This window comes from Thunnus albacares, chromosome 3, assembly GCF_914725855.1.
Source record: "Thunnus albacares chromosome 3, fThuAlb1.1, whole genome shotgun sequence".
Classification (NCBI taxonomy): domain Eukaryota; kingdom Metazoa; phylum Chordata; class Actinopteri; order Scombriformes; family Scombridae; genus Thunnus; species Thunnus albacares.
In genome coordinates, this window is record NC_058108.1 from 24,296,960 (window position 1) to 24,312,270 (window position 15,311).

At 38.9% G+C, this 15,311-nt stretch overlaps 1 long non-coding RNA gene across 1 annotated transcript in view; it reads right to left on the minus strand.

Annotated features, from left to right (window-relative positions):
- Positions 1-3,409: 3,409 nt before the first annotated feature.
- The window catches only part of LOC122979604, a 50,234-nt gene continuing 38,332 nt past the window's right edge, over positions 3,410-15,311 (minus strand). Inside the window, exons 3-4 of the long non-coding RNA XR_006402882.1 lie at positions 6,557-6,637; positions 3,410-3,925 (exon numbers count right to left, since the gene is read on the minus strand). This is a non-coding gene — a long non-coding RNA (uncharacterized LOC122979604). The remainder of the gene's footprint in view (positions 3,926-6,556; positions 6,638-15,311) is intronic.

Sequence of the window (15,311 nt, forward strand, 5' to 3'; positions counted from 1 at the left end):
AGCATTCACCCATCAGTCCTTTTACCTACACAGTATACTACTCATTGTCCATCTACATATGGGGCGGAGCTGTCAAACCTAGACCTTTTCATGAACAGAGGCAGTTGGGATACCTAAGGCTGCATTTCATTCATTCAATCACATATTATAACATTGATCGAGAATGAAGATTGCCCCTAAGGAAGCCTTTCCTGCTCAATATCATGTGTACTTCCATCTGAGTCTCTCTAACATTTTGTCAATACTTCTCCAGTTCCTGCACTTTGTTAGAAGGCCTCTCTCCAGGCAATCTTTATGAAGATCAATTAGGCACCAGGACACAGAATGGCAACTGTCACATGCAGTGAATCCTGACAGGTCTGTTAAAGAGGCTGTGTGGTTGGTGGTCTTATCATGATGGAGCCCAGTAACAGGCTAGGTCCATTAATTTCCCCTCGGCTGGTTTTAATTATTTAGGAGCCTCTTACGGAATACTGTAAATGCACACATACACACTGATACACACACAGACACACACATACCCTCTGCCTCAAATCCACAGCAGCTGGAAAATTATTTTCCCAATTAAATTGTTGTTTGCTGAGTAAACACATCCCAGTGCACCAAAGCCAAAGAGTTCCTCCTCAGCGTCGTTTGATATGCAAACTGGCCACCAATCTCCAATTTGCTACCACTGTAATTGTAAACATTAGCTGAGAGGAGTTTACATATGGTAACACCCCTGATCCTTCCAGCTGCCATGAGTCTCATCAAGCTCATATTAAATCAATCTCTCTGCTCAGCTGTCTTTAATGGAGCCTGTAATACATTTCAATGGCTTTGTCTCTTTGCCATTGTTTCTTGCGTGGTGTACCTCTATATCGTTTTATCATATTATCTTTCAATCGTCTTTTGTAACAAGCACTTGATGCAAGGGTCCTGCAGTAGATATCACAGTACAGGTTTTGATTTACAAGTCACAGTCAAATTTCACCTGTTGATATCAACACCACAATGCAATCATGTATTATGGTGTATGATCAGGTTTCATCATGCTCTAATTATAATCCCCACAATCTTGTAACGGCAATTTATATTCTAGAGCAGCAACACTTAGTCGATCAACAGAAAATGAATTTGAAACTATTTCTTTAATTGAATAATTGTTTTAGTAATTTTTTAAGCAAAAATGCTGGAAATTTGCTGGTTTCAGCTTCTGAAATGTGAAGATTTGATGCTTTTCTTTATCTTACATGATAGTCAAGAGAATATCTTCAGGTTTTGGACTGTTGGTGGGACAAAACAAGACAGATGAGGATGTCACCTTTAATTCCAGGAAATTACAACAGCATTTTTTCACTATTTAGTGACATTTTATAGAGAAAACAATTAATCAATTAATCAAAAAAAAAACAAAAAAACAGCAGATTAATTGATAATGAAAATAATTGTATTCTTTCATTTACTTTCTGATACAGAATGATGGTGGGCTACACACATACTTATTGTACTGGACTTAAATCTAGGTAACTTATAATGTTATTTCTCATTACTAAATAGGAGACTATCAGCAACGGAAACCTGTACGAGCAAACTGAAGCAGCCTGTGCTAACCAATCACAGTTCTTGCACTCCCCTCATGGTATCGCTGTTTGCTGTCTTGGCCCCAACATGTAGTTGCATTTTTGAAGAGGTGCACATCAAAAATGCATGCAGCTGTAGTAGGTACAGTCATTAACACAGAAGTACAAATCCAGTTTTAGTCCTTACCTCATTCAACAAACGGTACCCTATGACAGCCACCTATCACACAGTGTAACACACTATTACACAGTAGGTTGGACACAGGTTCAGTTATTTCCCTGACTCTGATCATCAAAGAGACTCTGGCTCTGCAGAAATCCACAGGCCCCCTATCAAGGTGTGGTGGCCATCTTCTCTCCCTTTTTGTCTAGTTCCTGTCGACAAACTTTGATTTCTATTGAAATGTATTCACCTCGGTGCTGCTGATGAGCTGCACCTAACAGACATAGATCAAAGACTAACACACATTTGAAGCAGAAAGACTTCATCCACAATTGAGGATTAATCAGTGCAGATAGAGTGGTTCTACTTTTGTGTTTGCAAAGTGGCTGTAAAGACAGCATATTTCTATGTGAAAGGAACACTTCTCCAATAAATGTTCCCTTATAACATGTACGTTTGGGATATCTATGAAGTTCAAAACACAAGCCATTGTATATTTGAATTGCTGTTCCTAGGTTTACTGTACTTCTGCAATCCACCAACATGTTTTAACATCAGTGGACAGTGGAAGAACTACAGTAACCATTGAGCTGAAATAAGTTTCGCTCTGACTACCACAAGGAAACCAGTGGCTATTGCTGCTGAAAACCTCATTTTAATCAAACAAAATGACTTTTCAGAGTGTCACAGGAGAATTACATTGTTAAGTCAAAGTGTGCTTACAGTACGAGTCAAAAGTTTGGACACATCTTCTCATTCCCTTGAATAAGAAAGAGTGTCCATGAATGACCACTGAGGAAATGCAACAAAATGAGGCGGTGTTATTTCACCACGGCAGCAGCATTGCTATCTTAAACAACAGAGGGCTGATCCACTGAGAGTAAACAGTGTTAACAGTATAGACTCAAAATGACCAAAATGAGTGTTATTTTTTGTTGGATTCACAACACTGCACACCAGTGCAGTGGGACTACAGTGTAAAACTTAAAAAAATCAATCGAATCAAACAACCAGTGGCTTCAGGAACACAAGAGCAGTTGACTACTGAGTATTTCTGTAGCCCAAACATACAGTTTATATATAATATAATAATGTAATGTAATCCCCTTCCCAACAGTACAAAAAGAAGCCATTTATGCTGTTGTTCTGTATTGTAATGTTACATACAATTCCTGTTGGTGCATTAGTGAAGCTAATAATAAACAGCCTTTCTGTTGCCAGTTTAAGAGGACAGGCATTTACACACACCCACCTTCCAGTTTTACTGGATTACGCAGACCACCAGGACACTGGACCGCTACATAATTAGCAGTGAAATTTTCCTTTCAGCGTTTAATCCTTTTAACTGATGAGACAAACTCACTCAACTAACTGTATTGTTCTGATTGGTATTTGAAACTTTAAATCATTAATTAAAAAGCCAAATTTGTGGCAGATTTAATAAAGAACAAATACCCAAGTACTGTTCTATCAACACTTAACTGGCAATGTGCATTTAGAATGTTTTGTTAAATATTAAAGATATAACAGCTCAGATGAAATGAGATTAATCTGAAACATGCTATAACCAGCAGTCTACACAGAGCCTCTCTTTTCCTAAATCGAACCCGGATGAAAATTTCATCTCTATTCATGTGTCTTCAAACACAAGCAGAAACCTGGGAGATGCCTATTTTTTTTTCAATCAGGAATCAAAACAGATATTGGCAGTAGTATAAGTATACAGCACAGTATCACTACTTTTGGGGGTTTTAATTTATTTATTTCTCTTGCCAGCCTGGAGGTAACTGATTCATCCGATTCACAGAGAGCCTCAAAGTTTTAAAGAGGATAAAAGAGAAAATAAACACTTGCGTTTTCGTAAGGTATCATGTAATACTAGATACAGGGCAACTTCTTCCAAAGAAGACAGTTGCAGTAAAAATGAAATTATTGCTAACTATATCAAGCAGATGGTACCCCTATGGACCTGAGGGTTTTTTTTTTTTTTTTTTTATTGTTTCAGTCATATCATTTTTCAATAGTCCCTGCCTACTGCAATCTGAAACAGCAAAACCCATTGTTGATAGTTGACAGAGATAATGTATCTAGACTTTTTTTCAATCAAAAGAAAGTGATGAGTTTGGGCTTCATTCAGGGCGCCTTAGGGACCCCTTCAAAGAAGAGAAGGGGGTCTCCGTCATCTTAATGGGGCTCAGGTCTGTGAAAAATATGAATAATGGGGCAAAAGATGAGGGACTATAGAGAGTTCAGGTCAGCCCATATATCATATGTCATCTAATTAACCTTAGCTGTCTGATTGTAGCTGTACAAGTGTTTCAATCATGGGTCTGCACCAGATCTGACTTAAAAGAATATACAGTACACAGCCTAAAAAGAAAAAAGGCTGATCAAGGTCAACAAAATGTTAATGCCAATATACTGTATTGTGTGTGAAAACTTTACATGTATATATTGAGCACTTGAGCTACTCATTTCTGCTTCTCACTGTGTCACTCTACAGCAACAGTATTGAGATAATGCTTTTTCACACACAGCAGCTGGATCAGGGTCTTCCACCACACACTGTGGGAGTGAGTTATTGTTCTCCTGGGAAATAAAGTCTAATTGATAATTACAAAGAGAGCAGATAGGACTAGAAATTGGCCCACTCATTCTTTACTACAGCATAAAATGTGCACAGAATGCTAAATACTATACCAATATTTATTCATATTGCAAAAGAAATGTCTAGTGTATCTACTGAAATTACACTTCAAATTGATGGCAGATGGAAAACAATACTGGCAATATTTGCAAAACTATTATTGCAAGAGCACTTGAGGAAGATATGAATTCTGCATGGTAATAAGGACTTATTGTACTGTGTACTAAGAATAATGGGCTTTTCAACCAGTGGGTGATTGAGTTTCCAGGTTCACTGATGTCTTCTTCCATGAAGTGGCTAGCTAGTTTCTTATGACAGTCTGCCGGCCACATCTTTTTATTGATTGTTTGCAAGCAACCAGCTGCTGCACTTAAATGTGGCTGGCAAACTGCAGTGGTGGCACTCAAAGAAATTCAAGTAACACAATATTATCAGGATATATGCCAAACATTCTTCTACTTCACATAATACTGAGGTGCAATGTTACTAAAAAAGCACAATACACTTTAAAACTAAACCTCCACAGGAAGCTTTATTAGAAGGAGCACTCGCCATTAAACAGCGCTTGATGATTTCCTCAAAATAACTGAATGATGATTAATTGAACATCTCCACATTATAAGATTGTTGTAATTCAACATCAAACTATAATTTGTTCTTTATAATCACCTGCACAAGACATGGCACTAATTAAGCCACCTTGTCAAAAGAACTCCCATTGATAAGGGTGCCAATTTTTTTTCAATTTTTCCTTAATGAATTCAAGACCAGACCAGACCAGACAAGAAAGGTTTTCAGTTGAGCCAAACTGGTTGACAACAAGGTTGACAACAGTATCACCGAATATTCTGAGAGCCTAGAATTTTCTCTTGCCCTGATATTATTGGAGACAAGTCTGAACAATTATGGCTATGAGGTTCTTATTTGTATATGGATCAGTGCAGCGCAAAACATGCCTGTTCGCAATGGGCCAATTGCTTTATTTATAACAGATGTTATAAATAAGTGCTCCACTAGCAAATAAATGTTCTTTTCTCATTTCAAGTAGGCTAAAATAAGGTCTGCATTTAAAACTAAAATAATGTGCATCCTAAAATAAAGTTGATCAATCATATTTGGCCCTTAGCTCATTCCTATTTTCTGTGTCTTCAGTTCAGATTTGAGTGGATATGTTTGCTCAAAAGATTTGTGCTTTGTCTGTAGTGGCGCTTCACAATCCCCACGGTCTCATGACATATGAGACAAACTGGTTTTGAACTGCCCATAGAAGTATTTACTCCGTTTTATGCGTGTAACTACAGTCATTGTGTATTGGGCTCTGAGCACTTCCAAAACACGGCTTGACCTATGCTAAACAATGTACCTGAACGCCTCCTGTGAAGTCATTCACTGCTGCTGATCTGCTTAACATGCCGCTAACGCAACGCTTTCTGTCTATACATGGGGTAAGAGTGTCCATTCTTGATTAAAAGCTCTATTCTCACTATCTACTTTTCTCTTTTGGGAGCACTTTTCTCTAACTCTTGTCACTCCTCGTCTCGTACCTGACATGCTGGAGTCAGTCGGCAGAGCCCTGCCCCTGCACAGAGCCCTGCCCCTGCACAGAGCGGAGCAGCTCACTGATCATTGGTTCATTCAAAGTTTATTAATATTAAATGTATCACATGTGTAAATTGCACCAAATTCAACACTGCACTCCATTGGGTCCCCAGCCATACACCCATCAAATGTAGAGTTGATCGGATGAGCGGTTCTCAACATAAGCAAAGGACATACACACAAGGCAGACAGAGAGGGAGGGCTTGACACACAAAGAGAAATGCAGGTCTGCATGCTATATTTTGTCACCACTGAAATCCTGATTTGTGTATGGTTATTTCAGCTCCTTTATCCTGTGGTTTACAAGCCCAGGTACTGAGTGAAATCATAATTAACAATGAGTGTTAGTAAGGTAGAAAACCCTCTGACTAGTGAAGTCAGGAGACATCATGTAAGGCAAAGGTGGAAGGACCACAATCCTTTAAGCAAGTAAATTATCAATGACACAATTGAAAAGTACTCAATTTGAAGCTGCATTGGCTGCTTTGGAGCCACTAGAGGACAGAAAGGCAAATTTACAACAACAGAGCCCCTGCACTATTGGCTTATCAATTGCGTATTGCTAATGTTGCAGTAAATAATTACCTTCTTTTAAATTCAGCAGACACAGACAAACTTTATCATCCAATTGTGCAGACTTTTTTCCTTGGAAGTCAGTCAGTAGCTCTGAAAGAAATAAATATATAGTAATATATAATATATCAGTGTCTTTAATTTGTTCAACATTATTCATCATTACAGCAGCCAACTTGTTTAATTGGCTCTTATGCTGGGCAGGTGTAAAGCCAAGTGTAAATTTGGCGTGTGTGTATGTTTATGTGGGGTTTGGGGTTTGTGAGATCTGGTAGCCTTTATATGGACCAGGAGTTTTAGTGGTAATTTATACTCACTGTAAGTAGAAAAAGAACTCGATGTCAAGGATGGTTACTACCATTGTCAATGTGCATGAAATACTGTAATCTGCTACCACCAACACTAACACTTCTCTCCTTTGAATGGGAGCAGAATAAAATCATATCCTGTTGATAACAGGTTCTCCTGTAATAAATATAATATTGCAGGTAATCTAACTATTCCACTTTCTCCTGGCTAGTTTGTCCTTAAACAGTGCATTGGGATTGTAGAATGCAAAATTCACAGACAGATGGTCAATATGGTTAAAAACAGAAGGCGGCTGGTCCTACCTAGGCCTTTGTTTTCTGCAGGGATACTACATCTATCAGATTAATTTGTACTATTTCTTAGAAATATTTGTGGCCTGTTCTTTTTTATTTAGTGTACTGTAGTGTACTTTTTTATAGGGTGACTTGCAGGTTTATAAACGTATTCATTTCTCGATAACAGTGCTTTATAGACAGAAGTGGCACAGTAGGAGGAATGAGAGGAGTAGAGATAAGGTATAATAGTGCTATGAATATGTGGAGGGGAGTAAAGGGACGCTTGTGTAAATGTGGATTGATGTATGCTAACCACGGACTGAGCAATGCACACTTTAGGTTAACGTTAGCTACTTTAGCTAAATTGTGCTAATAGGGCAGGTGTCATAATCAAGTAACATTAAACTTATGGAAATACTGCAACAATAGTACAACTCAGTGTGAGTCCAAGAGGACCAACTGTCAATCACAGCTGTCAATTAATGCCCACAAGGCAGACATCAAACCCTACTATAAGACTTCAAATCTTATTAACAAATCTTATTAGCAATAATTTCCAAAATGACCACCAGCACACTTATTAGAGGGTCCAAATTTAGCAATTGAGACCATAACGTTGCGTTGAAAAACATTATTGAGTTAGTATTTCGAGAAAGAAGTTGACAATTTTTGAATAGGTGTCAAATGGAGCCAGGGATTTTTTTGGAACATCTAGGGGCCGTCGGTGGCATTGCAATTGATGGTACATCCACATTGGCTTCAGATTCATGCCATGGTAGTTGCTGCTTGATGCTAACGAGGAAATGAATGAGGTATGGATGGTGGGTGGGATCACTAGGTAGAGATGGATGTCATAAAGAGTGAGTAAAGCATTGCATCATCTATTTATATTTTGTTTAATGTGAAGAAAGATGTTTTTAATGTATATTTGTGAAATTCTGTCCAAAAAACATTAAGTTGAAAAAAGGTTAAAATAATACATCAGATTATATGAGTTCATTGTAGTTTGTACATTTTAAACCCATTGTCCAAATGAACTATAGCTTGAAGATAAATGTAGAAATGTGCCAAGTCTCACAAAATGGAATTACCCAAGTAAGTACCAGTATTTCAAAACTGCACTCAAGTACAGTACACCAGTAAATGTATGTAGTTTATATAGTACATAGGTCAAGACAGACAGAGAGGGGGGGGGGACCACAGAGAAACAGTAAGCAGCAAATAATATTTGTGCAACTAATTGCACAAAAATCTGCAGTCGCCTTTTCAACTCAAAAGTCTAAAAATAACAGAAGAATAGAGGACTTCAGCTTTCTTTGTCCTTGTAATTTTCTGATATCAACGAACAAACGAACAAAATTAGTGATGAAAACGCTGTAACAAAATAAATACTGTGATTTTGTACTTGGAATAAATTTGCATTCTAATGCTGAAACAGGGGAAACAATCTACACAGATCTTATATATTATCATGGTCTTCTTTTCAAGTTTGGTTGGTCAGTAGAGTTTTGGATGAAACCTCAAGGACTCTCCAACTTTCTGCTTTGAAGGTGACAGCTCTCTGTGTCTCACACCTTGGCCCTCCTTCGCACTCTTACCGACTGTCTGTGACACTGACAGGAGGATTTCTCATGAAAGAAAATAGCATCATCTCTAAGGGCTTTCTTAGCCCTTGAAGAGTTATTTCCACTGAGTTAGACATGTCAGTGCTACAGACCACCTAGTGAGTTGAAAAGGAGGATAAAAGCCCATTGGGTGCCATGCGTTGGAGTGAGGACAGGGATGGGGATATGGATGTTGTGAGACAACTGCAACTAATTGCCCCACATTCCCCTGGAAATAAGTCTCTAACTTATGTGCCTAGGGCTGCTGTGGGAAACAGAGACTCAACATCGGGACAACAGAAGGCCCCATGAACAGTCCGGTGTGCCCGTGACAAGAGTAGGAGGCCTGGAGCAGTGTCAGGGGACAAAATTAATTAATCCTTGCTGGGAAAAGTCAAACACAGGAGCTGCTATGGAAAAACAGCATGTTTAAAATGCCTACCTGTGATGAAAGGTGGGCATGTCTGTGTAGGAGTTATGCCCCAGACATTACAAAGAAAGAAGAAGTGAGGGTGGCAAGAATAAGGGAGAGAGAGAGCAAGAGCTGAGGACACAACACCAGCTGACTCACGATGCTGTCTAACCCATATATTAGCTCTGGTCAATAAGAGAGTGAAAGGAAGAGGTAAAGTATAGACAGTTTCAATATAGGGCTGTGCAATATGACAATATATATTGTGTGACGATAAAAAAACATCTATCATTTCATATTATGCTCTATCCTTTATTTCATTGTGTCGCAAATCACACTTTACAGCAATATTTTTCATCATTTGGAGTCTGTCGATCTTTTGTGCGGATTACATTAATAAATAACTCTTCTTGGCTTTTTGCTCGCAAAGCTTTTATTGTACTTACAGTAACATAAACGTAGTTGTCGTCAGTTCGAATATAACCTGGTTCACTGTCTCTCATCTGCTCCGCTGTGTGGGGTAAGGACTATGTTTATTTACCTAATTTATGTGCACTTGTTTCATTTCAGCTCAATGTGAGAGTCTCTACTGCATTTTGCTGTCCTTTATGGTTGCACTACTCTCCTCTGCTCTCTCTTTCACCACAGGTGGGGCTGAGCCCTCCGTGTGCATGCACATACAGCGGAACAGAGGAGAGACAGTGAACCAGGTGAGGGACTCAAGTTGACGAAAACTACACTCGTTACATCACTGTAAGTGCAATAAAAGCTTTATGAGTAAAAAGCCAAGAAGAGTTAATTTAATCTACGCAGAAGATGGTTGGTTAGACAATGTTTTCCTAAAATTTCGGAGGGAGCAGGGTCTAAATTTAAGGATGTCAGCAAATAACTATTTGATATGTAAAGATATAGTAGAGTAATGGCAACCTGAGCAGTGAATCAAGTTACACTCCCTCTGTGTGTATTGTTATCTGAGCTTCTCTGTTCTTTGTTTTGGTAGCCGGTCTGGCCTTGCGTGAATGTTATTGCATGTGACTACACAAGTTAGTGCATGTGAATGTGCATGTGAGTCCCTCTGTGTCCTCCACGCAATGCACTAACAAAATCTTGATCAATATTTGATCAGCACTGCCTAGTTTGACAGTTTGATCTGAGTTTCATACAGTGTCAGCTTTCTGTTGTTGTTTTTTTTTTCCAACTTAATTGAGTAAACGACACAAACATTTGTTTTGGTCTGAGATGTTGGTGCTATAGTGCGACATCTAGTGGTATGTCGTGTATTGCAAGTTTAAGTTCCAGGGAGATTGTTTTACCTCACAAAAAGTCCCTGCTCACAAGTATAATACTTTCCAAACGTACAGGAACTTTGGGAGCAGGGTTTGCAGGGGTTGGTCAAACACACACAGCGCAGCTGCTTCAACTTGTGTACTGCTTAATTCATAAAACAAGGAAGCACTCCCATATCGATTTAGGACCAGTTTAGGACAAGGGCAGGACATTTCTCTTTGTTTGTTAACATTAAAAGTAAGGCATTGTTGTCAGTTTCCCGACTCATTTTAAAAAAGAGCAAGAGAAAAAAAGAGATAGTATGAACAAGCTGAGAGCACCAGTGAGTGAGAGAGAAAGAGACAAAGCAGCGGTGGTCGAGCGAGCAAGAGAGTGAATGAAGAGAGAGAGTGACGGTAGCAAGAACAATACAACGAATGACAGAAATAAAATGTTATTTTCTGATTGTTTCACGGCAGTTACGTTCTAAAGCAGAAATAAATAACCATCAAACACTCAACAGATGTTATACTGTGGAGATAGATGCTCTTAGTTTCAGTTTCATTTTCCTCCTCTGCATTTCTCCTTTTCATTCATTCATTCATTACATCCAACTCATGCAGCAGTAAATACAAAGAACAGAACAAATCTGTTATTGTTTCCTCATGTTAATACTGCATCTCTAAATGCTGCCATCATTTTTAAATTCCTCATGGGTCTAATTTGCATGATCTACCTGGTTCTTCAGATGCGGTGGGAACGCAAACAGAATTGCAATACGGGGACTTTCAAGTTCCAAGCTTGGGCCCTCAGATTAGGTCCTCTGGGTACATAGTACCTGGAACTTTTGGTGGAAACGGGGCATAATAGCACTAAGAATTCCTATTCTGCCCCCACACCCACAAACTTCATTCTCCAGGGTGTATTTGTACACATAGTTTACACAGACATTTCCAAAGATTGAAATGTCCCCACAGACTTGGGATCCAACATTGTGGACCTGATCCGAAGCAAAATTTTACAGACCTGAGAAAACTACAACTGTGGTCCCAAAAAGAAGTAAAATTACAACTGTGGGTCAGCGTAACTATCAGTTTGTAACATTCAGTATCAGTTAGATTTTACATATAAAAAATGAACTTCAAGCAACCATCTCACCATTATCACACAGGCTTTACTTGACAGCTTCCCAACCTGAGCGTGATGTCAGAGGAAAATGGCCATGGTGCGAATATGATCCATAGACACTCCAACTTTACAGCATGCATTAAGGGCGTGATCCCTTTGAGTGATAGGTGCTACCATAGCAACGACTTTGGTTAGATAACATAACCATGGCATAACTCCAGATTCACTGAGTATAGGTGTAGCCATAGCCACAATATTTCTGTGTTTCCAGTTCATGAAAGTTAATTGTAACATTTTGGTCGCCTAAAAAAAGTCTTGTTTCAGCATTTGGTTGAACTAAAAGATCCTGTAAGGAGTTGCATATCCAGCCTTTTTCCGGGAAGTACTTTTTGTTTTAATGGTTTTAGGCCTGCTTTTCACTAGCGAAAATTAGCATTAGCATTATCACAGTTAACCAAAGACTGTAAATTCACCATGCTAATCAAGCCAGCAGCTAGCCGCTACCATTAGGGTCAGCTCCACCCTTTCGTCCAAATATGGTCACTTCTGGCTCCAAAACTCCAAGATGGCGACGGGCAAAATGCAAACTCGAGGCTTCAAAACAGGACTCCATAAACCAATGGGTGATGTTAATGGGTGGCTACATCCATTATTTTTTACTATGGTAGGGGTGCACGATTCAGGAAATCTCACGATTCAATTCCGATTCTTGGAATCACGATTCGATTCACAATCGATTTGTGATTCAAAACAATTCAAGATTCAAAATTGATTCGTGATTCAAATTCAATTCTCAATTCAATACTGTATATTCATAGATTTGATTCTAGATTGATGTTTTGAGTAACTCTTTCCATTTGACTGCAGTAGACACTTTTATAGGTCTCAAATGAATAAAAAAAAATCACACTGAATCAAATATTAACAATTGCTACTCAATGTCAACCCTAAGTAAGATTTATTTTCCTTTAGTCCACTCAGTCAATAGGAAACCAAAGCAGCCCTGAGACAAAGGGTAAAATTACTACCATATGACAAAACATTACTAGGAAGAGTGGAGGACATTTCTCTTCGTTAGATAACGTTAAAAGTAAAGTTAGGCTTTGCTGACAGCTTCCTAACTCATTTGAAAAAAGACGAGAGAGAGAGAGACAGAGAAGCAGTGGTCGAGCGAGCTAGAGAGTGGATGAGGAGAGGGAGCGCTGGTAACGTTAGTGAGGAAGCTGGTGAATCAGATCAATAAAATGTTATTTTCTGATTGTTTCACAGCAGTTACAAATAAATAAGCCCACAACTACACAAACCTGCGGAGGTGCGCTGCAACAGCTGATAATGGCATTAGTCTTGTCAAGCTCCTTCTTCCCTTCGAGATAATAAAATCTAAAAATATGTCCAAATGATTGCCGTCATTGCCAATGGAGCAGGTTGTATTTGTTTTTCTGTCAAGTACTCCATTGCTCGCGGTCTCTCCATGACACACACTTCACTTCCTTCTTGCCCCCAGAGTTGGGTCCAGGTGAAAACCCATGCGGCGTCATTTCGCCATAAATGGGATTTAGTGAGCTAACTCATGTCAGGAAAAAATGGAAAACAGCGTTGTGGCAAGACTGAAAACTGTGAATCGATTCTTGGAATTTATGAATCGATTCTGAATCGGCAGAGATAGAATCGCGATTATTATGTGAATCGATTTTTTTGCGCACCCCTAGTCTATGGTAATACCATTTAGGAAAATTCACCCACTGTAAAGACACCTTCTTGAACAGCTATTCCCATTTGGCTCTATTAATTGCATAAACACAAACTTGGCCAGACTGACTTTCTAAGCACAGCCGAGAAACAAACACACTATTGCATACACACTTACAGTTCTCTTTAAGAACATACAGTATAACACAGAACTACATCTGACATTATGCAGCTTAAGGCACTGATGCTAAAATTCTCCCTCTTGAGTTTTTTTTCAGCAAGCATATTGTCAGTCCCTGACTGATGTTGTGTGGGTTGCAACTGCAATGTACTACTTGATGGCCTGTAGTTGTCTTTCACACATCAAGGACCCACATCAAGACAAGCATCCTTTGGGAGACCATCACAGAAAACAGAAACTAAAGTATATGGCCCCGAGCACAGGCAGCAGGCTTTGCAGGCTTGTTCAAGTTTGAAATTTGGTTTTTTAAATAAACATTTTTTTTCTAAATTCCATCACTTTTTCTTTTACGGTTTTCATTTCATTCTGCCCTCAATTATTTTTGCAGCCTTACCTCTTGAAATCTTGCATAAAACAAGCAAACAGATATTTAACATTTATATTCTTAAAATACAGACTCTGACCCATCAGAGATACAGCCTTTACTTAACAACCTGGACCTAGAGGCAGACACCCTAGACTTGCCATTGACATCAGATGAACTCTACAAAGCCCTATTCCAGATGCAAAATAATAAATCACCCGGACCAGATGGCTTCCCTCCTAAATTCTATAAACACTTTTGGCACACACTATCTCCGCTATTTTACAGACTAACATCAGAAATACAATATACATCACAAATTCTTTTGCACAAGAATACATCCATTATATCAGTTCTACTTAAACCCAATAAAGATCCAACTCAACCTACCAGCTACCACTCTCTGTCACTAATAAATAGACTTAAAAATCATTCCAAAAGCCCTAGACATCAGATTAGAAAGTCATTTCCACCTTAATAGACCCCAATCAGACCTCCCTCAGATAATGTACGAAGACTATTTAGTCTCATTAAACCTCTCACAAAAAACACAAATCAAGACAATTATTCTATCACTAGATGCATAAAAAACATTTGACTAAGTTAACTGGCATTTCTTATTTAACATACTACACAAATTTGGCTTCGGGGAGTCGTTCACCCATTGGATAAGGACACTATACATATCACCCCAAGCCACAGTCACCACAAATGGAATCACGTCAAAGAGTCCACACCACAAACCTCCAACATAGAATTAATCTCTATGCAGATGATGTTTTATTGTACCTACAGGACCCCTTACCTTCACTAGAAGAAACTTTTAATCCTACACCAGTGTTTCTGCTATATTCATTCAGCAGCAGCGCATTGCCACTGCAAAATTATGGGTGCCACTGCTAAAATTTCACACGATCATTAATATCAACGGGCCACTAATAATTTTCACTCACACACTGTGCAAGCACAATAACACCCTGCATTATTGTGGAATAGTTTTGAGTCATCCTACCTCTCTTCATTCTTCAAAGGACATCTACGTGAAAGGTACAAGAGTAGTGTAGCTACGTTAAGGAATAGAGCAGTGAGTAATATGTGTGAACATAGTGTAGCTTAGTAAGTGGTTAAGTGAGAGAGCGAGCGGCAGAAAAGTGCCGGTGATGTGAGCAGAGCAGAGGAAAAGGTTAGCAGTAAGTTGTCAATCTGGCAGTAAATGTACAGTACAGACTACAGTGTGAGTTAATAAATGCAGCTTCTCAAGACCAAGGAAAGTCCCATCTGCTGTTTTCCCAACTGCTGGAAAAGTGAAGGAGGTTGGCCCCGAAGTTAGTGACAATGTGTTAGCCTAACCTGAACAGGCTCACTTAAGGTGGACTGACCTTTAAGGTGGACCAACTATTCTCATTTTAGTGTCAATCTCAGCTGAACATCTCTGCTGAACTACTGAGTCTCTCCAGAGTTTTGCTCAGCACTTATTTATCTTACATATGTCACTCTTTTTTTTCTTGTCACACTATTTCACCAGTAAAAAAAAATTAA